The 26074-nt window shown below is 39.3% G+C and overlaps 2 long non-coding RNA genes across 3 annotated transcripts; one reads left to right on the top strand and one right to left on the bottom strand.

Annotated features, from left to right (window-relative positions):
• The first annotated feature begins 6347 nt into the window (after nt 1-6347).
• LOC127424830 (uncharacterized) lies at nt 6348-8823 on the top strand. Its single transcript, XR_007894532.1, has 2 exons — nt 6348-6584; nt 6766-8823. It is a non-coding gene; the product is annotated as an uncharacterized LOC127424830 (long non-coding RNA).
• On the bottom strand, nt 8183-13652 carry LOC127424829 (uncharacterized). Of its 2 annotated transcripts, none has more exons than XR_007894530.1 (4): nt 13338-13652; nt 10226-13114; nt 8347-10115; nt 8183-8260 (listed from the first exon to the last, which is right to left on the bottom strand). It is a non-coding gene; the product is annotated as an uncharacterized LOC127424829 (long non-coding RNA). The 2 variants fall into 2 exon arrangements; XR_007894531.1 differs by lacking the exon at nt 8183-8260 and having other exon boundaries at nt 8973-10115; nt 10226-10278; nt 10402-13114; nt 13338-13648.
• Between the last annotated feature and the right edge of the window lie 12422 nt (nt 13653-26074).

Here is a 26074-nt window from a genome sequence, read left to right as displayed (position 1 = left end):
TACGACAAGCAAGAGTGAATGTGCCTGACGGAATGGAATATCATCATAGTCCTTATTTAGCAACTTGTTAGCAACTTACTTTTTTTAAAAAACACGGCAGCTTCAAAATTCAGGTTTAGAGTATAACAGTGTTTTATTTATGTTGTAGAACAAAATTTCCAAGTATCTTAAAGGTGCACTCAGTAATTTTTTGCACCTTTAAAGTAATGTTTGCCACAGACCTTATTTTACTCATAAAAACAAAACTGCATTATAAAAACCCATAGGGAAATCCATAGGGAACCCATGGCTCGAAAATGCTAATTCTCTTCTGGGTTTTTGGACTACAACCTGAACAGCTCTATAGCAGGTAAGAAACACTCATTTTTTTTTTTTTTTTTTTTTATGTTCTTCTGTTGTTGATGTTACTGTTCAAATAATTTCACAGAATACATTTTGTAATGCATTACTGTACCGAATATGACAATTTTCCAAGCTACTGTAGGTTTGGACTAGCTTCCTTGCCATTTCAAAAGGTACACTGTTCCCCCTCATGAGATCACATGTTTATGAGTGCTCTGCTGGCAGTGTTATATCATTACTCCTGATGGAACTGAAAGTTTCAAAACAGCCATAATTTCAATACTGCTCAGAAAGATGATGCCTGAGTCACACTCATTCATTATTTTACTAAATTTAATGTTTATTCCAGCTCCACTACTATTCCATGTAGTTTTATACTTTTTAATGTAGCTATAAAAAGGGTTTTCTTAAAGGTACACTCAGTAATTATTCCTGTTATTTTGCAATATATGTAGGAAATCATGACCACTCACATTAAAATGAAGACTCCAGTTATATCAGTAATCTTATAAAAGCTGTTTTATTCTACATGGAGAGGGTCCGCACATGGGGGCTGCCATGTTAGTGTCACATGACCAGCCGAATACTACTCACTTAATCTCAGTAACCGTCCTGTTATTTGACTCTTTCACTCATTGATTAAAGTAATCATGGCTGACTGTGAATACTACATTTCTACATTGACATCTGAAACTGAAAACTATTGATTTTAAATTATGCTGCATCCAGGCCGCTAGGTGTCAGTGTACATCCAAGATGACACAAAGACAAAAGTTACTATCAGTAATGGCCCTGGCCCAATACCCACACTTGTGGTCTTGATACTTAAGTGCGCGTGCACGCAGCACCGAGAAAGTGTTCAAGACTTTCAAGTTTTTCAAGTTTTTTAACAAACTGAGCGGGAACTTCAACGCCTTTCTTTAGTGACTACAGAGAGTTGTCTGCGAGAATTTACAATCACCATTGGGGAGAGGCTGATGGTGACATCGTCAGCGGGAAGTAGAAAGGGAAAGGCGGGGAGGCACAACTGCTCCGGGAATGGAACAGAGAGGTGTGAATGGGGGGATAGCGAGGGAAGTATGGGGGTAGGAAGTGAAGGAGAAAATGGTGGCTCTTATAGGGAAAGTTGGAAAGAGGTAAGAGGGTAAACGAGGGGAAAAAAGGAAGGATAGAAGTGGTTCAGAAGAACCAGATGAACAGAGTGAGAAAAATATTAAATGCATCATAAGGATTGGTGATCAATTTGGGGTAAGTAAAATTAATCCATTAAAATTGACAAAGATGATAAATAAATCTATTGGAAATATAGATTTTGCAAAAGTACTATCTGATGGATATTTGTTTGTGTGATGTATCAAAGAAGAACAGGCAAATAAAGCTCTTAAACTTAAGGAAATCGCCAGAATTAAAGTGGTTAGTACAAACAAAGTAGGAGAAAAAAGTAGAAACGGCACAAAGAGGTGTTATTTCTGGGGTACCACTTAACATAGACATGGATGAAATTAAAAGTAACGTAAAGGGAGGAATAATAATGAATGCGCAAAGAATGAAATCAAATGTGAAAAGAAATAGGAGAAAAACTGAAACAGTAATGATAGAATTTCAAGGGGAACAAATACCAAAAAAAAGTGATGTTAGGGTTGATGAGTTCTACTTTGAGAGAATATACACCAGGGCCAATGAGATGTTTCAATTGCCAAAAGTTTGGACGTGTTGCCTCAAGGTGTAGAGAAGAACGTAGATGTGCATGCTTTGGAGGGAATCATGAATATGGTAAATGTGGGGAGGGAGTGCAACCAGAGTTTTGTAACTGTGGAGAGGCCCACAGTGCTGCATATAGAGGATGTGAAGTAGTGAAACGGGAAATAGAGATACAGAAAAGGTGAGTAGAGAATAAATGACATATGCTGAGGCTGCAAAACAGATTAGAGGACAAGAGATAGGTCATAATGTACAAACATGGGAACAGATGGGAGGAAACAATGAAGTAACAAGGGAAAATATAAGAACTGAAAAGAGAAATTTGGAAATATTTATTGCAGGAGTTATACACAGTACAGCCGGGATTGAGTCTAAAACACAAAAAATACAATTGATAGTCATAGCAGCAATACATCACCTAGGAATGGAAGGGTTAACATGGGAAGAAGTAAGAGATGAACTCCAGATAAGATCCAGTCAAGAAACATGTGGGTAATAATTAGTTATGGTAGTAATACTTTAATGGAATGCAAGAACTCTAATAGCAAATGGTCAAGAGTTTAAGCATTTTATTGAAGGATTACTAATAAAGCCAGATGTAATTTGTGTTCAAGAGACATGGTTGAAACATTATATACATTTTGTTATACAGGGGTATATAGTAATAAGAAGTGATAGGGAAGAAGGGAATGGTCGGGGATGTGCAACATTTATTAAACAAGAAACACCATATAGAGTACTGGGAAAGGGAAAAGGTCAAGAATATGTTGTGGTGGAAATGTGGTGCAGGGAACAGGAGTTGGTGATTATAAATTATTATAATCTGTGTAAAAGATTAGAGTTAGACAGATTTTTGGAAGTACATGGACAAGAAAGACAAAGAGTAATATGGTGTGGGGACTTAAATGCACTTAATACACTTTGGGGTGATAGGAACATAGATGCAAATGGCAAGGTAGTAGAACATTTTATAGAGAAAAAGGAACTGGTATGTCTGAACGATGGTAGGGGGACTAGGTTAGATGCTAATACAGGATTGGAAACAGTGCTGGATTTAACATTATTGTCCAATAATTTGGCTAGAAAATGTAATTGGGAGGTATGGGAAGAATAGCATAGGGAGTGATCATTATCCAATAGTCACACCAATAGATATTGACACAGATATGATAGCAACACAAGGAGGGGGAAGATGGATTTATAAAAAAGCAGATTGGATTGAATTTGAGAGAATATGTGAGGAAATAGTGACAGTAATTGATGAAAAGGTAGATATTGAGAAATTAAATGAGAAACTTTGTAAAAGCATCAGAAACAATACCAAAAAGGAAAGGGAAAATGAAAAGGAAAGCTGTTCCATGGTGGACTGACAAGTGTAGCAAGGCGATAAGAGACAGAAATAGAGATTTTAGAAATCTTAAGAGAACACATAATTATACACAATTAATTGAATACCAGAGAGCCCAAGTGGTAGTGAGGAAAACAATAAGACAAGCTAAGAGAGGAAGCTGGCAAAGTTTTTGCAATGAGAAGATCAACTCCAGTAGAAGTGTGGAATATGATCAAGAGAATGGGGGGGGTAATAGAAAGGAATGTGAGTATCCAGTATTAGAAGTAGAAGGTGAAGTAGCAGTTACAGACAAAGATAAAGCAGAAATGTTGGTTAAAGCATTGGTCCAGATACATGGGTCAGGGAACTTAAATGAGGAAGGAAGAAGCAGGAGAAAAATAACAAAGCGAAAATATTTAAAAATACTGGAAAGGAGTGGGGAAATGGAAGATCACCCAATCAGCTTTCCATTTACTCTAGAAGAAATGAGAAGAGCTTTAAGTAAATCAGCCAATACTCGTACATCACCAGGGAAGGATCAAATAGGGTACTTAATGCTGAGACATCTTAAGGATGGAGCAATGAGGAAACTGTTGACACTATATAATAGAGCATGGGAGGAAGGTAGGCTTCCAAAAGCATGTAAAGAAGCTTTAATAATTCCTATTAGGAAGACTGGGAAGGATCCATCTAAGCCCACAAGTATAGGCTGATTGCCCTTACATCGAATATATGTAAAATAATGGAAAGTATGGTCACAGAAAGGTTAACATATTCTTTAGAAAAGAGAGGACTAATAACAAAATACCTGAGTGGATTTAGAGAAGGAAGAGGAACAATGGATCCTATTGTGTGTCTGGAAAATGAAATTAGAAAAGCACAGATAAATAAAGAATCAGATATAGCGGTATTTTCTGATGTTGAAAAAGCATATGACATGATGTGGAAAGATGGTCTTCTGATAAAACTAAAAATGATGAATGTAGGAGGAAGAATTTTCAAGTGGATAAAGGATTTTATGGGAAATAGGAACATTCAGGTAAGGGTAGGATATGAAATATCAAATAGACATGAAATAGAAAAATGGACTCCACAAGGAAGTGTAATAAGTCCATTAATGTTTTCTATAATGATTAATGATGTTTTTTCCCAAGTTCAGCCAGATATAGGAAGATCTCTTTTTGCAGATGATAGGGCAATTTGGTAAAGGGGAAGGAACATTCTGCATATAAATAGAAAGATGCAAGAAGCAATAATAAAGGTAGAAAAATGGGCATACGTATGGGGATTTAAATTCTCAGTAGAAAACACAAATACAGTAGTTTTCACAAGGAAAATAATTCTCCCAGAAATTAACTTGAAAATGTATGAAAGAACATTGGACAGGGTGAAAGTTTTTGGATTCTTAGGAATCTTATTTGACACAAAATTAACATGGGCAGATCATATAAATAAAATTGTTGGAAAATGTCAGAAAGTAATAAACATCACGAGGAGTTTAAGTGGAGTGGAATGGGGGGGGGGGCAAACTTCTCATTAAAAACTATATATGTGACAGTGATTAGGTCTGTGATTATGGAAATATAATATATGGGTCAGTGCCAAAAACTTTTTTGGAAAAAATAAATTAGATACAAGCTCTCAAACTCTGAGGTAGTGCAGTTGAGCAATAAAAACAACATCCACATCAGCTCTGCAAGTTCTGACAGGAGAGATGCCACTAGAAATAAGGAGGAAACAGCTAATGATTAATTACTGGGTCAATCTTAAAGGGCATAAAGAGGAACATCCTACAAAAATGGTGATACAAGAAAGCTGGGAACAAGTTAAAAGAAATAGTTTTGGGTGGGCTGGTAAAATATATGCAAAAGAAATGGGGATTAATAGAGTCAAGATGAGCCCAACAGTTTTAAGCCCAGAAACAGAACCGTGGGTACATAAGACACCACAAATAGACATGCATATGTTGGAAATAAAGAAAGCAGGAAGAGGGGAAATAGATTTACCAACAGAATTTTCAATTCATGTCAGTGTTAATTACCCCCAATATATACAAATATTTACAGATGGGTCAAAAGATCCAGAGCATCAGACAACTGGAGCAGCATTTATAGTACCAAAATGGAAAGAAAGTGGAATAAAATGAAGTTCAAATTATATGGGAGTATATACAGTGGAAATGCTGGCGATATTCATGGCTTTACAGTGGGTAGAAGAACACAAACCAGGATACATTTTAATATGTTCTGACTCCGTTTCAGTCCTTAAGAGCCGGAGATCTTTCAAATCCAGCCGACAAGATATTCTGTTTAGAATTTTACAAGTACATACAAGAATCATTCGAGAGGGTGCAGTAATTAGGTTTATGTGGGTTCCGGCACATGTAGGTATAAAGGGAAATGAGGAGGTGGATAAATTAGCAAAACAAGCATTACAAAGAGAAACAATAGAATTACAAGTTGCATTAGTAAGTCAGAAGTTAAGGCAGTAATATGGGGTAAAGCAATAGAAGAATAGCAAGGAAAGTGGAACAATAAAACAAAGGGTAGATTTATTTACAGCATAACCAATAAAGTTAATCGGAAAATAGGAAATATAGGTAAGTCATGGAAAGAGGAAGTTGTTTACAACAGAATAAGGTTAGGACATTCCAATTGAAATAGTACACTAAAAATAATAGGAAAACATCCAGATGGGTTGTGTGAATACTGTCAGGTTGAGGAGAATATATCACATGTAATTACTGAATGCAATAAATATGAACAAGAATGGAAACATATGATGGAGGAGTTGATGAAGAAAGGAATTAAGGAGTGCAGTATTAAGGAATTAACAAATATGTCAAGTTGGAAAAGCAGTAGAACTTTCTTTGAATTCATAAGAAAAACAGGATTGATAGGTAGAATTTAAGCTCTGTTCCACACTCCGGAACAGAAGGTGGCGGTAATGCGCCATTTATGTTGGATGCCACCCACCGTTAAAAACCAAGAAGAAGAAGAACATGCCAAAGCTCGGTGCACGTAACCTACACTAAATCCACACTGGCCTGAATACATCTCCGGAGTGGTATTTCAGGCTAAGCGTATCCCAGAGTTCATCACGTTCAGGAGCCGACACCCCACCTACCCGAGTGATCGCCGTATCTTCGCCATGATGACGTCAAGGAAAGCTTTTCAATACAAGTTATTTATTATACTCAGATGGTAAAAACGTAAGTGAAGCATATGTTATTGTTGTATATATGAAAAAATTCAACATAAAGCCCAATATAATGTTCACAACTGGTTGGGATTACTTAACAGCATCATCATTATTACAAAATATTTATGTGTATATTTATATGCCTCTTTGTTCTCCTTCTAATCACCTGATTTGTTTGTTCTCACATACAGCTGTTGGTGATTTTGGTCATTTATCAGCCAGTGTGGCATGCAATATACGATTTTGCAAATGTTGTTTTTAAAATGTTATTAACTACTACCACTGTTTCTGTCTCATCTGTACATGCGTTTATATATTTAAAGTATAACCTATGGTTTTATTTGTTGTATGAAACCACATACTGATAAGTTGTGTAAAGTAGTCTTTGGTTGTCTTAAATACATGAATACACAACGCATATAATTTAAATGGTTTGTATTAGTAGCTATTAATGGATCACATAGGTTTAGAAAAGTTTTATGCAGTGTATTGAGAAACAACGTAGAAAGAAATGGCTTTAATATTTTACAGTTTTAATGTGCAAAGTATTGAAAATCAAAATGAGTAAAAATACTTAACTTTTACAATTAATTTAACACAATAATACATTGTAAAAAACCAAACCAAACCAGTAGTGTAATGATAAATAAAAGGATGGGTAAACTATTCAGTTATTTATTATTTTAAGTAGACTATAACAGTCACCACTACTAACAACAGTCAGTGTTCTGAGTGCAACTACAAAAACAGCTGTTGCAACTGGTACCAACATAGTTTGTCAACAAGTCTACGAGTGTCCCATGTGCATTCAAAAATCATACACGCACTAACAGTATTCACGTCTACTTGCACACTGTGGCCAAACACCGGAAATACGTAAGACAAGTGGGTAAGTAGGCAAGACCAAAACCGCAAGTGGGGGTATTGGGACAGGGCCAGTGTTTATGTTTTGCTTGCTGTTGTAGTTTCGACAAATACTGACACCTATTGGTGTGGAAGCAGCACCACCTTTAAGGTGTTTGTTGAAACTGAGCACAGTTTATAGGCCAATGTAGGCACCTGAAAGGATGAAACTATACAAGTTATTAAGAAAATAGTATGACCCTAACATGACATAGGCATTCTGAAAGATTTAAGAATGTTTTTTGTAGAAAGATTTAAGAATGTTTTTTGTAGAAAGAGGTGTATAAAGCTACAAAGCACAATGTTTTTCCCTTTTTGGAGATAGCTAACATTCAACAAATGTTGCTGTTTTGTGCAAACAGAGCTTTTTTTATCAAGTACATGATAAAATGGTACATATTAGATGTATTGAACGTTACACAGTAAAGCAAGAGCTGTAAGTAGCTTAGATCCAGGCTCCATCAGCAAATACCTAATTAGCATTTTTTTAAACCCACCCAAAATAACAAGAAAGATTAATTATAATCTTAATCTTACACCACGTTGTGAGAGAATGCTGTCTCTATTTTCCAGCCTCCATATGTCAAATGAGAGTCAAGCTAGTCCTTCACCCAATGAGAAACACAACATGCCATTCTTGTCTCCGTGGCAACATATCAACCAGATTCCAGGGCTGCAGGACTGTGTTTCTTTCAGCGTAGATCTCTGCCATTCTCTGGTTCAAGACTCAATTGTGAAATATCTTATTCCTCCTCAAACAGAACACGCTGTAGGATATTTCATCTGGTTTGTGGCAGAAGAATTAGGGAAAATTATATTTAAATGCTTTTGGGACATTTTGGAGATACACACATTGTTCTTTGGCTGACCTGAATGTGCCTCTTTGGTCCAACAGAAGCATTGGGCTGGGTCGTCAGGCAGACCAACCTGTCTGTCACAGAGAGCTGGATTCTGATTGGATGACAGGGTGGCAGGATGTAACCACCCTTGCAAGTGATTGATGGCCAGAGTGTCTTGATGAAACGCACATTGCAGCAGCGTGATTTATGCAGGGATTATCTCTATCTTTCACAGCCTTATGTAGAAAACTAATCGCACATGTGGATATCGATCCCATCACCTTTCCATGGGGACATGTGGAGGAAGGACAGCCGGTCTAAAATTCAAAAAAAGTTCAACATTCAATGTGATGGCTAAGGTATTATTTGAAGATGTATGTATGTAATGGCCAAAGAGTTATTTTAAAGTATATGCCTCATGTAAATGATGTAAATTTAGAGTTACATTACACTACAATTGTAAAGATGTGAATATTTTCTAGAAATACAAATTCCAGACACTGCAAATTAATTTTTTAACTTTCTGTATTTGATTATTCTTTCTTACTAGGTTCTTTAAAATTCTAGTTACAATCAATCACAACAATGTATATACAATCACAGGTGATTCACAATTACAATCACAATAGTTTAGAAAAAAAAAAACATTCAATTCTCAAAGTGAAAAGCATATAAATTGTCAGTTCATTGTTTTACACACAGACACACACATGCACACAGACATTATTTCATACACGACATACTCTTTCTTTTTTGGGCACCACAGATTTACAGAAATTGGTAAGAGCACCACACACAATCACCATGTCATCCAAGAGGCTAACTTGGGAAATTGGAATAACAGAATGCAAAATTTTGTAACTTCCATCTGCTTATAAATCTCTCTACGTGTATTCTCACATGAGACAGTTGTCTGGATGAATCTACTTCACAAGCAGGTAACTGACTCTTTCCTTTAGTGAAACTTGGCATATGCAAAGTGGCACCATAAGCAGCAAGTTCATGCCTGATCAAAAATCCCCTGTCTGCTAAGATTTCATCTTTTGGCTCTAACAGGTGCAAAAATCCTGATTCATGTGTTATTTGCTTATCTGACACTCTCCCATCCCAGCCTGTGGACAGAAATGAAACTGCCCCTACAGGTGTTATTCCCACCAGGTACTTAACAGTGTTGTTATGCTTGTAGTTGGACCAGGTTTGAGCTCTAGCAGTCAAGTTAGTAGGTCTCTCTATGAATTTCTCTGTACAGTCAATTATACACCTGCATCTCTTGAAATGTCGCCTGAAACCTTTGGGCATATTTTAAGGACAGCACTGTTACTTGGCCATTTAATAATAGATTTTAATATGTTTGCCATTACAGGCAACCAGGATCTTAGAATGTTTGACACTGTGCTTTCAGAAACTTTGTATCTATATGCTATATTTCTGTTACTGAGCCCCAATCTCAGTTTCATAAGGACCACTAATAAATGATCTTCCAGCATGAGACTTTCAGTTTGCTTCTGCACACTGTCTTTTATTTTTGACATTACCCAACTGAAGATGACTGAAGTTAGCCCAGTGAGAAACAGAAAGTGTGCAGCCTTGTTTTTGACCGTGGAGAATGAGAAGCGTGATTTCTGAAGCTCCTGTTTCAGTCTTTCATTCTCCTCTTTGAGTTGGTAAAAGTCATTTCTCAAGTTGACATATTCCGTGTTGAGTTGGTCACTTCTCACTGAGACTGTTGTATGCTGCTTGAGGGACCATAGCCTCAGCTTCTTCCACTGGTTCCTCTGGTGTCATTGGATCATCATCAGCTGGAAGACATTTGTGAAAGACATGTCAAAGATTAGTGACAAAGCAGTTTGATAATTCTGTATGACAAAAACATTGTACAGTTCATAAAACATCATTTGAATGTTCTTACCATGGCAAGGAGCCTCTTGGTCCACTGTCAGACTTTCCCTGTTCCTTTCCAGCCTTAGAAAAGCAGGACAAAACAGAGACAAAACATAGAGATTTTAGTGAAGAAGACTGCACACATGAATTACAGCCTATGGTAACACTCACGTAGCCACATTTAGAAAACTCAATTTCACCTACCTCTCCGGCTTTTCCACAGGCCTGTCACTATGCCGTTTATAAGAAAACACAGAGGGGACGCTTCCATAGAAGCCTCTCCTACAAAATAAGATGTAACTGAAGCTAATGTCAGCCTAGCTTACTACTTCGCTATCCTTTTGATTGGCTACTAACAGTGGCAAACGTTAGCAAATGCAGTTATTTGAATGCACACCTGACACATAACATGGGCCTTCTCACTGTTCCCTCTCCCTTTCTACAATTGCACTTATGGCAACTGTAGAAAGGGAGATGACACAAACAGTTTCCTTTATGTTTAGTCTCTGGTCATTAGCTAGCAGTTAGCTAACTGCTAGTTGTACGACTAACAAAGTTAGCTAACTTATGCACTAAAAAAAAGTTAGCGTTACGTGAGAAATCACTTAACTTGTTCCTCGATTTCTGATTAGGTGGGCATGCATGAGAAATCTTTAGACACGTAACCAAACCATAATCCATACCAACAAAAGACAATAGTTTATTTAACTTTACTTGATATGAAGTGCGTGCTGCAAACGCAAGCATGTTTGATGACCGTTTCTGTCCAGTCCGCTCGTTTTATTGCTTTTAACCACAGCTGTCATCGTTTTTTTTTTTTTTTTTTTTTTGTCTGGCAGTGGCAGCAGGTATGCAATAAAATTCCAATTAGGAGCCTGTACTCTGTCGATTCTGGCACCCAACAACACAACAAGATGACATTTTAAGCTCCTTATGTAGCCGACTCTGTGCTGGTTTGTCTTGGTCACCTCCAGTATTCCCTTTGTTTTGCCTCCAGCTAATGCCGTGACGTAATTGTGACATCGGCACTAAAAGGGTCTATTGCCTTAGCTAAACTTTAGCAAACTTAATACATTAGCTAGTAGCTCATGAGTCATGCATGTTAGCAAGACACAAGTTAACTATATTTGTCTTTTGGCTAATTAGCTGTAAAGTCGAGGCACTGGTAGCTTAGTCTTTTGTTCATCACCACTCACCTCCACACAAGCCAAGATAAACACAACTGGGATAGGAGCTGGGAGGGGCTGCTGCCTGCGTGTCTGACGTGCCGATGTGTGCTGCACTGCTGCATGGAGAAGCGGGCGGAGGGAGGGAGGTAGGGCGGGCATTGGAACTCGACAAAGTCTCATCTATCGACCTGATATTTTAATTTTTATTCAGTAAATATATTTGTTTGACAGGGAAGTTGTACGCAAAAAGGAATATATATATTTGTTTATTAAAAAAAAAAAAAAGCACCCCAGAAAAAAGGTCACTTTCTCTCGAGGAAGAAAAAGGGCAGGTGCTCAAGCCCTCTTTGATGTCTATGTGTGCAGGTGCCTGCACATGGCAAACAAGTCTTTGCAGTGTTGCTGCTCTCTTGGCAGGTATAGGGGAGAGCGGGGCACAACCTAACACTTTTTGTTTTCTCAAGTTTGTGGAAAAGTACTTAGGGTTCAAAGCATTTTTATTTTTTCACATGAATTTTACACATGTCTGGTACAAATATTTGGTCTTGTTTTTTTTTAATAAAACATATACTTTTTTAATTATTTAACTGGAAAGAAGAGAAGTGAAATGTTAGAACGTATAGGTGGGGCACTTTGAAACATGACCATAAAACATCTTAAAATCCCCCTCTACAATTAAATCTGATTTAACTTAAAAAGCATACAAGATAAACTATGATATTATGTCAGTAAAAACATTTATTAACTTATCAAATCATAAAGTCATATGAAATAATGTCAGTTTACATACAACAAATTTTAATGCTTGACAATGAACACAGAACAAAGCGAAAGCCAAAGACAACATAATGAAGACAAAGAGATAACACACACAGACACACACACACAGGTACACACCTGTCTGTCTTGGCCTGTTTCTCATGCTGCAGTAAATAAAATCATAAAAGGGAATTGTGTGAATTTGCATGGCTAACTGCACGGAATAGCATAGTTTCTTGTAATAGCGGGGAAAGTTTTAACACAGCGTTACAATGTGTCCCCTGTGCGCAATTCTGCAGGCTATATAAGCATTTAGAGACTATGTAGGATTATAAATGAGAGATTATAACTGAGAGCTGAATATTAACGTCTGTGTGAAATTTTACTTACGCTATGGTAAAGTGATCTTCCCTTGATATCTTCGTTTGAATTTTGGTGCGTATTTTTTTTTTAAACAACCGACAGAAAGTACGGAACACACGAAATGATCGCTGACATATTGACAGAAATACTGAGTGCTGAGTAAATAAAATAAAAAAAACATAGTTGAAAAGGTGATGGAGACAGCGTGATTTCGCGCCACTGGTTCAGACTCATCAATATTGTTCAGCTTATCTATCATATGGTCTAGGGCTGCCGTCCTCCTTATATATCAGGTCAATAACACAGTTGATAACATTCTTGTCAGTTTCCTGTAGATCAGGAACAGGTTCAGAAGGTGCCGAATCCAGCTTGTTCCAATTGCCCCAATGCATTCTCCTTTTTCTTGAAATCACCACCAAAATTGCCCTTCTAGAAACATCATGGAATTTCCCAGTTGGAGGAACGTGTGTGTCACAGCTGAATCCATAATCATTCCAGTTATCGCCCCTCATATAAAATGCAGCATGATTCAGAATCACTTCTACTGGATTATTTATAAGAAATAACTTATATGCCACTTCCCACCAATCTTCACCCACTTCGTTTAAGTTTTGCCAGTTTGACATCTGTTGAATAATATGAAATAAAAATTAGTGATAAACAGTTTGCAGTGTTACGAAGTCAACTGTCAAATGTTAAATTGATAAACACTAAATATGCAGATGGTGATAAATTAGATATATAGACACCCTTCGTATGTGTGAATTGTAATGCTCGATGTGGTTGTATCACATGATACTGGGCTAGTTATGCTATCATAAATTATCACACAAATTATTAAAAACTTACTGTTTGTATTCGATGTCCTGTGAGCTCCTGTAAAACTTCTGCGTTGATGCAGACCTGCCACAATGGCTGTACTTTCTTTCGATCAAAGCACGACTAAATCACCACGCCCTGTAGATTTTTGTGTAGGCATCCGTGCAAATAGTGCGAACCAAGCAGTTAAGCCAATCCGGATATACCACGCGTACTACGGTGTACATTTCATACGGAAGATCTGAACCGCAAGGGGGGGAATAGTGTCTCAGTTCCTTCTGAGCCTAAGTCTTCAATTTTTTTCTCTCTTCCTACATTTTTTTTCTTCTCTCTCTTCAAATTTTTTTTTCTTTCTTCAAAAAAAATGCATGAGGTACCAACCTTGGCCACCAGGTGCCACTATCAGTAAACATGTAATCTTATGCTTTTAATGCTTTCGCTGTTGCTATATAGCTGAATTATTTATTTAAGGGTTTGCAAACCTTAATCAAGACAAAATCAGGTTACATATGTTTGATATGGCATTCGTTGTCATGTAATAACTGGAGTTATTTTTTTGTTTGAAATTGTTGGTCTTTCTAAACCATCGTTTGCTCAGTGTTACATGGTGGAAGGGAAGGAATGTATTGAGGAAAACAGGAAACATGGGGAAATTATTATTATGTCTGTCCTTTTGAAGTGTTAGGGGTACATCTGGTAATGTTAATATTGAGTAATCTCATTTCTAAACGAAAAGATCATTTATACATTAAATCCTCGCGACTGAACGGGGATGTCATGTGCAGACTTTCATGGTGGAATTTAATTATAATAATATATTTTAATATAACAAGTTGTCTATGCTTTTGAAACACACTGTCTACTGCAGAAGTGAAGAGTTCCAGATGAAGAATGTCAAATAAATATCCAAATATTGTTGGTCTGTCTAAACATGAGCTAGACAGTTACGCCGATGTAAAATGCTGTAAAGTACTCTACGGTTCTCCGATACGCCGTAGCCTGGTCCTCGGCCACTCCTCCACCCTCTAGTGGACGACAGCCGCACCTCCCCGGGCGGATCGGAGGCAGTCCTCCGGCCCCTGCGTTTTCGGTGGACGGAAGGAGTCTCCCCCGCCCCTGACCGCTCCAGGCGGTCGGTTAGGAGCCCCTCCTCCCCTCGCGGTCGGCGGCAGTTCCACCGCTCTCAGGCGGCTGGGCTCCTACGTCCCCCGGCAGATGCTGCGGCTGCTCCGTTGGGGTGGATGGTAGTGGCGAGGACTCTACTACGGCGCATCCCTCCTCCTTCCCGGATTTCGGCACCAGTGTAACATTCTCAATGGAAAGGAGGCGGCGAGAACCGGCTTGATAAAATAAATAAAGGTTTAATGATAAACTGAACCACACACACACACAGGTGACGGACAGCTGTCCGTAACTCTCTCTCTCTGTCGCCTCTGGTTGGCCTTATCCCTCTCGGGCTTAATCAGCCTCCGCACACCCGGCCCCGCCCTCCGTCCTGCCACAAACTGTTCTGCTGAATCCATCAATGCAGCCATGAAGAAAAATCTCCATGCAATCAGTTTGTGATTAGAGTCAATATGCCTTGAGGAGAAATAAAAAGAGGTTTATTTAAACAATTGAAGCATAGGTAGAAATAGCTCTTCAAAGTAATAATTGCAGGTTACCACTTTTTACAGTATATAAAAAACATGATTTGATTTTATATTTAAAAATCTCAGTAGCTTGGCTGCCTAAAAATTTGAGATACAGTAACTGTCATAAAGCTATGACATTTATTCACATGTTGTTCAGAAGACATAGTAATGTGGGGTTAATTATTTTACTTCCTATTATTGTGCAATTAAAGCTACTACTATACTACTACTACTATAACTGTAAACAACATATCATTTTTCAGGCAACTTTTAATATTAAACCACAAACCATCTGTGTAATCTGTCAGTGATGTTGATAAATGAAATTGAGACAAATGTTGGGACACGCTACAATAGCAACAACAAAAAAATATATTTTCTTACTATTGCTTTGTCAGAATCAGTGTTACTATAAAACCATAAATGGTTTGTTCCTCTTACATTGTACACTCTTCTTCTAATGAGACGTCTTCTGTGAATCAAAGTTCCTGCTGGGTCCATAAAATGGATTCTCTCTCTGACCCGATGCCTTTGAACTCTAATCCCCCTTCCTCTAATGCTTCCTTGAAATGAAACAATGAAAATGAAAATATGAAAATAAAATAAATTTCAGAAATATGATTTACATGAATATAATTGAAAACAGACTATTTAAAAGATTATTTAGTTAATTATAAAAATATTCATAGCTTATAAACAACAGATACTGCTTTATAATGAAATAATGTGCAGCCTACCTTGTACCAGTCTTTCACCAATATTTGAAGTGTGTGCAGTGATGTCTCTATGTCATCCAGCTGACTGTTTGAAATGGCATCATAATTTTGTGGTGATAAGGTCACCATCATTCTAAAAATTCCCATAAAATATAGATATACTATTATATAAATAATATTATAATATACACTGATGGTAATAAGTTTGGAATAATTTAAATTTGTAATGTTTTTGAAAGAAGTCTATGCTCACCAAGGCTGTATTTATTTGATCAAAAATACAGTAAAAACAGTAATATTGTGAAATATTATTACTATTTAAAATAACTGTTTTCTATGTGAATATATTTTAAAATGTAATTTATTCCTGTGATTCAAAGCTAAATTTTCAGCATCATTAATCCAGTCTTTAGTGTCACATGATCCTTCAGAAATCATTCTATGCTGATTTGCTGCTGTTTTTACAATATTTTACTGTTTTACTATTTTTGATCAAATAAATGCCACCTTGTTGAGCAGAAGAAACTTCTTTCAAAAACATTAAACATTTTATTCCAAACTTTTGATTGCCAGCAGCCTACATATATATATACACTAAATATCATAACTGTTTTTTAATAATGGAATTCAGATAAATAAAGAATACTTACAGATTGCTGCTTGTGCTATTACACATAATTCCTAATTTCAAATTGAACCCTCCCCTTAGATTTCATTGATGCAAAATCATCAATGACTTTGATGATCACCATCTATAATCCTAACCATTTAGAGCCTTTTAGGCTGAGTAGCCTGTAAGGAACAACTCGGGGCACCTTCCCCCCATCACAAATTTGCGAGCTCTGTGCGGGTCATGGGGTGGCATGATTTGGGGCACCTCTCTCCCATCACGATCTTGCAAGCTGGGGCAGGGTGACACGATCTGGGTCACCTTTCTCCCATCGCGATCTTGCGAGTTCTTTGCTGGGGGCGGGTCATGGGGTGGCATGATTTGGGGCACTTTTCTCCCATCGCAATCTTGCGAGCTCTGTGCGGGGGGCGGGTCACAGGGTGGCATGATTTGGGGCACCTCTCTCCTATCACAATCTTCCGAGCTCAGTGCAGGGACGATCGATTAAGTATCCTGTCGTGCCGCCCCAGAGAGCGTTGCCACCCTAGGCGCCTGCCTATATCGCCTATGGCAGGATCAGTTACATGATAATGGTTATATGCGACTCTTATGGCTTCTGAAAGGCTCTTTTTAAGCAAAGTCTCTCTGAGGCTGCAGGGCATGCAAAATGTCTGTCTCATGCACATGGAGAAAGCTGACACAGGTGCACAAAGTTCATATTGCACTGTCAATTATGTATATGTGACACAAACCCTAGGGCTGACCACGAGGGTTTAACGGTTAAAATTCATTGTAAATATGTACATTTTAAGTGTGTGGATAAAATGGAATAAAGATCACTTTTTTTAATATTTAAGTTTGTGGTTGACTGAAAAGTGGTTTCTGAAAAAACAAAAAACAAAAACGTGACCAAACACACAGAATCTTTCTTGATTTACACATTTGCCAGATGATTTTGTCCAAAGCAACTTTTAGTGCATTCAAGATATATATTTTGTCGTTAAGTGCGATCCCTAAATGGGAATTGAACCCAAAAACTTTTGCTAGCATCATGCTCCACCAGTTCAGCTACAAGTATGCCTTTCTAAAATGTTGCATTACCTTATGTTATATTTATAATTTTACCTTATATTTAGCTTCTCAAGTAATTTTTTTTTTCCCATTTTAAGGATGTGTAGATATTTTTACTGGAAAAAAGAAAACAAAATCAGTAAGAATTTTTTTTTTTAATTATGCTACCTCATCTGTCAGCAGGATGCCGGTGAATCACGTTCAGTCTCTTTGTACGTTACGTCATTGTTTTGGTCGATGCTCGCTCGCTCGTGTCCCTATGGAGTGTGTGCATGAGCACGAGCAACAGGTAGCTGGCTGCAGTTCACTTAACGGCCACAGGTGTCATTAATAACAAGGGTTTCTGAATCTTACATACTGCACCTTTAAGTAATTTTTTACCCATTTTAAGGATGTGTACATATTTTTACTGAAAAAAAAAAAATCTGTAAGACAATTGTTTTTGCGGTGCATGTACAGTATGTTTAATTTATAATAATGTATATTATTAAAAGATTACTCAGTTCAGTTTAATGAAAATGTGTCATACTATTGAAATGTGTAAATTTTTAATATAGACTAAAATATTTTTTGAGTGATAGCAAACAACAATGCATGGCTATAGAAGAATTGTGCAGTTTAAAGGTACACTTAATAAGGAGGTTAATGAGATGAAGTAAGCAGTTTTCAGCTGGTCATGTGATCTCTGCATATTGACTCGCTTTTAGTAGAATAAAACTGAATTTCTAGGCCACTGATATGAGTCTTCATCCCATGTGAGCATTATTTTAAATATATAAGTCAGAAGTAGTCATGCCTTTAGGGCTAAAACTTTTTTTGTACAGTGTAGAAGTTACTTAGTGCAAGTTTAGTTCCATAATTAAATCCTTGTGACCTCCGTCATTTTTTCAAAGCCTAAAGACCTTAAAGGGATAGTTCACCCAAAAATGAACATGTTGTCATTATTTACTCACCCTCATGTTGTTCCAACCCATAAGACTTTCTTTTCTTTTTCAGAGCACAAAAGGAATTTTTGTTTAGGAATATCTCAGTATGTCTATTCAGTACAATGTAAGTTGATAGTGACTCACTTCAAAGTTTATAAAAGGACCAAAAATATTATAAAAGTAGTCTATACGACTCTTATATCATATTCAAAGTCCAAAATTTAAAGGGGTCATGACATGAAGAATAACATTTTCCTTGATCTTTTGGCAAATAAAAGGTCATTGTACCATAAAAACATACTGTAAGTTTCAGAACTCAAAACTTCCTCCTCACTGCAAAAAAAAAAAAAAAAAAAAGAGCATTTGTTGAAACCAAGCTGCCAAAACGACTCTTTCTCTACTTCCTCCACATTGTGATGTCACACTGTGGTAAACATTTGCATCTGACCGCCTCCACAACTTCACATCAACGCCTACTTTATCAAATCACTTCCCTACCCCGCCCAGTATTGGTGAGCAGTGAGACGGCAAGTAGAGAGAACAGGTCAGTCAAGAGCAGTGAGCAAATCATAACAGTGGGCATTTACTGTCAAGTCTTAAAGGAGAAGCAGCACCAAAATCCGAGTGTTTCTGACCATGTTTTACAAATATATGACTGTTTTTTGTGCAAAAAAACTTTATTAATATAATAAGCGAACCTCATGTAACATATTCAAATAATAAAAAAGGCATGTCATGACCCCTTTAAGTCATTTTTTTTATTGAAAAATTAAGTACATTAGAGACTCTTGTTTACAGTGGTTTGCTAAAAACAAGTTTATCTCGTAGCATTCATGAAGGCAAAATGGACGTCAAGATTTTTACTGAAAAATTACTTACATTTTGGGTTGTGCTTTTTTTGATTTCACAAGACTTAGAATATGTCACATGAGTCACATATACTTCTTTTATGATACTTTTGTGTTCTTTTAGCTTGAATCACTATCCACAGCCATTGTATTCAAAAGACAATTTAATGAAGATATTCTTTACATTTTTTTTTCATTTTGTGTTCTGCAAAAGAAAGTCATACAGGTTTGGAACAACATAAGGGTGAGTAAATAATGACAGAATTTCATCTTTAGGTGAACTAGCCCATCCCTTGAAGATTAGGTGTCAGTATAACCTTTTAATGATTGGCGGGTATAAAGCCACCTCCTGTGCTAGATTCCAGGCGGCTGAAAGAGAAAGCTTAATGTGCATTTTGACCTGAGAGTCCGATATCTCCGCCCCTCTGTTACGACTTCATCAGTGGCAGGCCGTGCATTTAAAGTCTAGGCCTTCAGTGTGATTCATGCCATTAAGAAAACACAGTTTCACAATGAATAAGACACCGTATGCCTTTGGGCATCATACATTATGTCGCAGCTAACTAATAATACCAATTGACATTTTAAAAACACGTCCACGCATGAAAGCCAGAATTTGAAATGACACTTAATGCTCAAGCAAGCCTAATTTTAACTGCAGCATGACTGTTTTGTGAAATGAACGTCTCCCGAACAGACATTCAAAAATCATAATTGTTCATATGAATCTACCAAGGAGGTCTATAATACCTGGAAAAATCTATCTAATAATATTTGCAATTTAAATGTTGCTTGCAATAAATTTCGTTTCGTCAGGGTACACGGTTATGCTGCGTTCCATTCAAGATGGATGTGGGATATTCTTACTTGTTATCTCCGACCATAAATGCATTCCATTCCCAAATATTCGGAAGATAACGTTTAAGGAAACAAAACTGCAACGCTCCCATTAGCTTAACAGGGGTTTGACTCTGTTGAGATGTCTCCTAGCAACCCAACTGATAAACAATGCTGCAGCGCTAGCATTTGTGCTACAGGTGTATGATTATCAAAAGAGATTATAATTTACCATGTTTTATACACCCGTTTCTGCAGGCGTTTATTAAACAAGCTTTAATATCATGTAATGTGGAAACGAACTCATTTATCGATATTACTTAATAAAGTGAATGTTTATCACTTACTTTGTATATCTCCCTGAGTGTCCACATGTTTGTGTGACATCATGCCCCTGCATCTCATTGAAATCGGAGTTGAGAATTTATGCACGAGCCTACAAGTTGTAATTCTGACTTCAAGATGCATTCCATTTCACTTTTCCTAGAAGGAAGTTGTTTTTTCTGAGTTGAATGGAACGCAGCACTACTTTTCAAAACTTGATCCGACACTGAATGCTCAAGCAGCCTAATTTACACTTTACTCCTGATGTTGCTATAACAATGCAAAAAGCACTTATCAGTTTGCTTGAAGTGAAAATCAGTCCTCCTTTCCTGTTTAATAAAGTAAGCAATCACACAGTCATGCAGAACATCTCGTGTTTTTAAATCCATAAGGATCTCTTTCTCAATGGCAATACCAGCAGTGATGACAGCCGACTCGTCAGACAGCTTGATTTTACGCTTTTCGCTCTTGAATTACGTACATCACTTAAAGCATGATTGCTTCAATCAAGGTCAGCTAGAAGGCTTCGAACGGGACATATCCTAAAGATCACACCCACCAAGAACAAATAAATCTAACAATCTGACTTTAGTTGCTCATTCATTTGCACTGTTGAGGGATTCTGAAGAAACTAGAATTAATAACTAGAATTAACATTATAATTTAGTGTTTGTTTAAGATAACACCTTGCCAAATCTACAAAAACAGAAAAAGTATTTTATGCCAAGAACTTAGCTATACCAGAATCAACACCAGAGGCCAGTATTTCAGCACAAGCTGATCAAGTTTTCAGGCCTGCTGAACAGATGGTTTGATCTTTATATATATATATATATACACATGGTTGGGAAGGTTACTTTTGAAATGTATTCCACTACAGATTACAGAATACATGCTGTAAAATGTAATTTGTAACATATTCCATTAGATTACTCATGGTCAGTAACGTATTCTAAATATTTTTGATTACTTCTTCAGCACTGGTAGATTTTTTCACTTGTTTTGACTATAAAAACTCTGCCAGTACAGTAAGACAAAATACACATGTTAAAAATACATTCTCTGAAAAACCTAAATATCTTATGCAGTGTTGTTTCTAAAAGAAGATAAATCAAACTGATCTTGTTTTAAGGATGTTTTAGATATTTTTACAGGAAAACAATAAAAAAATGATTATCAAGAATATTATTTTTGCCCTAATATCAAAGGTCTTACTAGAAAAAAAGAAATTATGATACAACATGAATTTTCTTGATAAAAAAATATGATCATGCCTGGTAACGTGAATGTAAAATGGCTAGAAATAGCAATTTACACAAGGTTTATTTCTATTTCTTCTGCTCCAAACTTACTTCAAACTTACTTCTCTGTCTGCTCATTTGAACATAACACATCATAAGAAAGTGTTTTACCGCTGTTCAAATGCACTTTGAATCGCATCATTTATATGTATAAATGTTTTCCATCTGAAAGAACTAAATATTAAATGAAACAAATGACAATAAAATGCAAAGTAATCTCTTCAGTAATCAAAATACTTTTTGAATGTAACTGTATTCTAATTACCAATGATTTAAATTGTAACTGTAGTGGAATACAATTACTTATATTCTGTATTTTAAATACATAATCCCGTTACATTATATGATATTTAACAGGGGAATACATAGTCATAAAACAATTAATCAAGCAATCATGTCAAACATATTCCATCATAAATACATCAGCCATCTTTCTAAGAACCATTTTAACCATCTAAAGTAAAGATGTCTTTTTATGGTGGTTTGATGATTGTCCATGCATGTTTAAGCATCAGAGTATACTAAAGTATGCACATCACTTCTCAAAACAAACAAAAAAGTGCCATTCACCCACACAAAATGTAGATCATTTTACCCTGTAACTCGGCATCAAAGGGAAGTTATGGGATAGCCTGTCAACCTCAGTCAGTTTTAATTAAGGGTGCTTACTAAAGCAAGCATAACAATTACTATTGCTCACGCTTCAAGAAAGAGTTCACACACACACAAAAAAACCGAATATGAGGATTGTACTCACCCTCATGTCGTTCCAAAGCCGTATACAGTTATTTTTTCAATGGAACACATTAAAATGAGGAAATAAGAAGAATTTTCTTTACATTGAACATGGCTGTTATGCTTAAAAAATAATAATGAATATGAACACCAAAAAGCACCTGATCTCATTTTTTGTTCAACAAAACCCAAAGAAAGTCATATGGGTTTGAAACGATATTAGGGTGAATAATTCATGAGTCAATTATTATTTTCATTTCTGGTTACTTTTGAACCAAACCCCTAAACACAAGTTCCCTATCTGTCACTCACTCGTTGTGTCGATGTAGTGACACTAGGGGTCACTCTTGGGAGCCCGAGACACCTCTGGTCTTTGTTAAAAGGCCAATGAAAATTGGTGAGTGGTATTTGCATGCCACTCCCCCGGACATATAGGTATAAAAGGAGCTGGTATGCAACCACTCATTCAGATTTTCTCTTCGGAGCCGAACGGTCATGCTCATTGAGCTGAATTCCCACAACTGTTCATTCACCTCTGCTGGATCTGACGGCGCATTTCAGCGGCTTCTTCCCCCCTCTGCACTGGTGCACTGCAGAGAATGCCCCTGGGTGCTTCGGCAGAAATAAAAGAGTATATTTCTCTAAAAGAGTATATTTCTCTAAAAGAGCGGCACACACGGAACGTCTTTTTAAAGACGTGTCTTTTTAAAGATGCCTTTCCGATTGTGTGTTATTCCTGGTTGCGCTCGTTATCTCTCGCCTTCTGACGGTCACGGTCTTTCGTGTCTGGGCACTGCTCACACGGAGACAGCGTTCGTGGATGGTCATGTTCTCATTGCGAGGACATGTCCATGGCAATGATGCGGTCGCGGCTCGCCTTCGTAAGAAAGCAAGCCACCCCAGAGGCTCCCCGCCTCGGTCCTATTACCCACAGGTATGAGGCCAGCGCGGCTAGCACTGGGGGCGATTTGGGGACCCCAATGGGACTGCCTCCGCCGGGTATCCCCCCGCGGACCTCCCATTCCCCAGCATGCTCATCTACCCCGATCGGGCTTCCGGATGAGTCCGCCGGCTCGTCTCATGGCGAGTTCGACCTCTTATTCGGAGCCCGTGAAAGTGATGAGCTCTCGAGCGCAGCATCGGAGAGCGGGCTCGTCCAGTCGGACGTAGAAGCCTCAGCTGGGCTCCTCCCTTCGGGGACGATTGCCCAGTCACAGGCTGACACAGAGATGACAACATGCTTTCCCGGGCATCTGCGAGCGTCGGCTAGAGTGGAACCCTCCGCTCTTCACTGAACCCTCGCGGCTCGATGATTGGTTCCTGGGCTCGCGGCGCCGCTCAAAGCCATGCCCCGCCCCCGTTCCTTTCTTCCCGGAAGTGCATGAGGAGCTGACAAGGTCATGGGAGGCACTTTTTTACTGCCCGATCCCGATCTTTTCAGCTTCCCCACCCTCACTACCCAAGGGCTATCGGCAATCCCCCGGTGGATAAAGGCGCTCGCTGTGCACCTATGCCCGCAGAGCGCCACCACCTGGTGCGGGTGCCCAAAGCCCCCATCCAAAGCCTGTGGGTTTACGTCGTCTCTGACGGCCAAGGCCTACGATGCCGCTGGACAAGCCGCCTCCACCCTGCACGCCATGGCTCTCCTGCAAGTCCGCCAAGGCGCTAAAGGAACTGCCCGAGGGTAGTTCCACCCCGGGATTGATGCAGGAGCTGCGCTCGGTGACCAACCTCGCTCTCCTAGCGACGGAGGTCATGGCGCGGTCTCACGGGTGGACGATGTCCACATTAGTGGTCCAGGAGCGCCACCTTTGGCTCAACCTGGTCGAGATGGGTGAGGCTGACAGGACCCGATTCCTTGCTGCCCCATCTCCCAGGCTGGCCTATTCGGCGACACTGTCAAGGACTTTGCCCAGCAGTTCTCGATGGTGGAACAGTAGACGGAGGCTATCCAGCATATCCTGCCCCGGCGTGGCTCAAGATCCCGCACCCCATCTGCTCGTCACCAAGGGCGTCCCCCTGTGGTGACTGCACCGGTTCCACCACAGCCTGCCCCTTCGGCCCGGCCCCGGCGTGGAGCCCACCGCAGGAAGCAGACGCCACCCGTCTCGCGGCCGCCCAGAACCCATGAAAGGCTTCAAAGCGCCCTTGAGACGGGCGACCCAGGGATGATGAAACCCGCTGCTCTGGAGCTGGTAAGCAGACCTCTCCATCTTTTTGTTACCATTGCATTTAATTGCGCTGCATGCCCAAGTGGCTGCAGTACTCAAGAGTTCAGCAAGAGCAGTTTCCTTCAGCAAGAGCGGACCTCACGCTCCTCACGACAGCCACCCCCTTGGCGAATTCCCCTGAGGAAGGACCTTCTTTCTCAGGGACGGGGCACCATCTTGCACCCGCGACCAGACCTCTGGAATCTCCATGTCTGGCCCCTGGACGGGACGCAGAAGACACCTGCGGTGGTAGACACGATCACTCAGGCTAGGGCCCCCCCTACGAGGCACCTGTATACCTTTAAGTGGTGTCTGTTCGCTAAGTGGTGTTTCTTCCCGACGGGAAGACCCCCAGAGATGCGCAGTCAGATAAGTGCTTCCTTCCTGCAGGAGAGGTTGGAAGGGAGGCTGTCCCCTTCCACCTTGAAGGTGTACGTTGCCGCCATAGCAGCACACCATGACGCAGGTGATGGTAAATCCTTAGGGAAGCAGGACCTGATCATCAGGTTCCAAAGAGGCACCAGGAGGCTGAATCCCCCCAGACTGTGCCTCGTTCCCTCATCGGACCACTCTGTAGATCTTCAGGGTCTACAGAGAGCCCCCTTTGAGCCTTTGCAGTCAGCCGAGCTTAAGGCACTCTCCTTGAAGACTGCCCTCCTGACTGCGCTCACGTCCATCAAGAGGGTAGGAGGCCTGCAAGCATTCTCTGTCAGCGAAACATAACTGGAGTTCGGTCCGGGCTACTCTCACGTGATCCTGAGACCCCGACTGGGCTATGTGCCCAAGGTTCCCATGACCCCTTTTAGGAACCAGGTGGTGAACCTGCAAGCAGTGCCCCAGGAGGAGGCAGACTCAGCCCTGTCGTTGCTGTGTCCGGTGTGCGCTTTATGCATCTATTTGGATTGCACGCAGAGCTTTAGGATCTCTGAGCAGCTCTTTGTCTGCTTTGGTGCACAGCAGAAAGGAAGCACTGTCTCCAAGCAGAAGATCGCCCACTGGCTCATTGACGCCATAATTATGGCATATCACGCCCAGGGCATGCCACCCCTGGTTGGGCTACGAGCCCTGTCTACCAGGGGTGTAGCAGCCTCCTGGGCCCTGGCCAGGGGTGTCTCTCTCTAACAGACATTTTCAGAGCAGCAGGCTGGGCAACACCCAACACCCTTGCAAGGTTCTACAACCTCCGGGTGCAACCGGTTTCATCCCAGGTAGTGGCACGCAATACAAGCGGATAAGCTTGGGATAGCCAGCCGGGTGTATAGCTTGCACATAGCGCCTTCCACCTCCTTTTGAGCTGAAGATGTGGCCATTAATTCCCAGTAGTGTTCACAAGTTTTGTTCCCTTAATATGTGTTCCTCATCTCGAGGAGAGGTGTACTAGCCTATTACTTGACTTAGAGCAGTACCATATAAACTACACCAACACACTAGCAGCGCCCAAGCAGCCATCTGGATTACCAAGCATTCCCATAATAACAAGCTAAAAACAACCCAGAAGAACTTAACAATTGCATAGTATCTTGCTGTAACAGAGCTGTTTAGTCATGACGTCAAT

The sequence above is a fragment of the Myxocyprinus asiaticus genome, chromosome 34 (assembly GCF_019703515.2).
Source record: "Myxocyprinus asiaticus isolate MX2 ecotype Aquarium Trade chromosome 34, UBuf_Myxa_2, whole genome shotgun sequence".
Lineage (NCBI taxonomy): Eukaryota > Metazoa > Chordata > Actinopteri > Cypriniformes > Catostomidae > Myxocyprinus > Myxocyprinus asiaticus.
The sequence above is the reverse complement of the archived record's forward strand: the minus strand, read 5'-3'. Positions and strand labels throughout refer to the sequence as shown.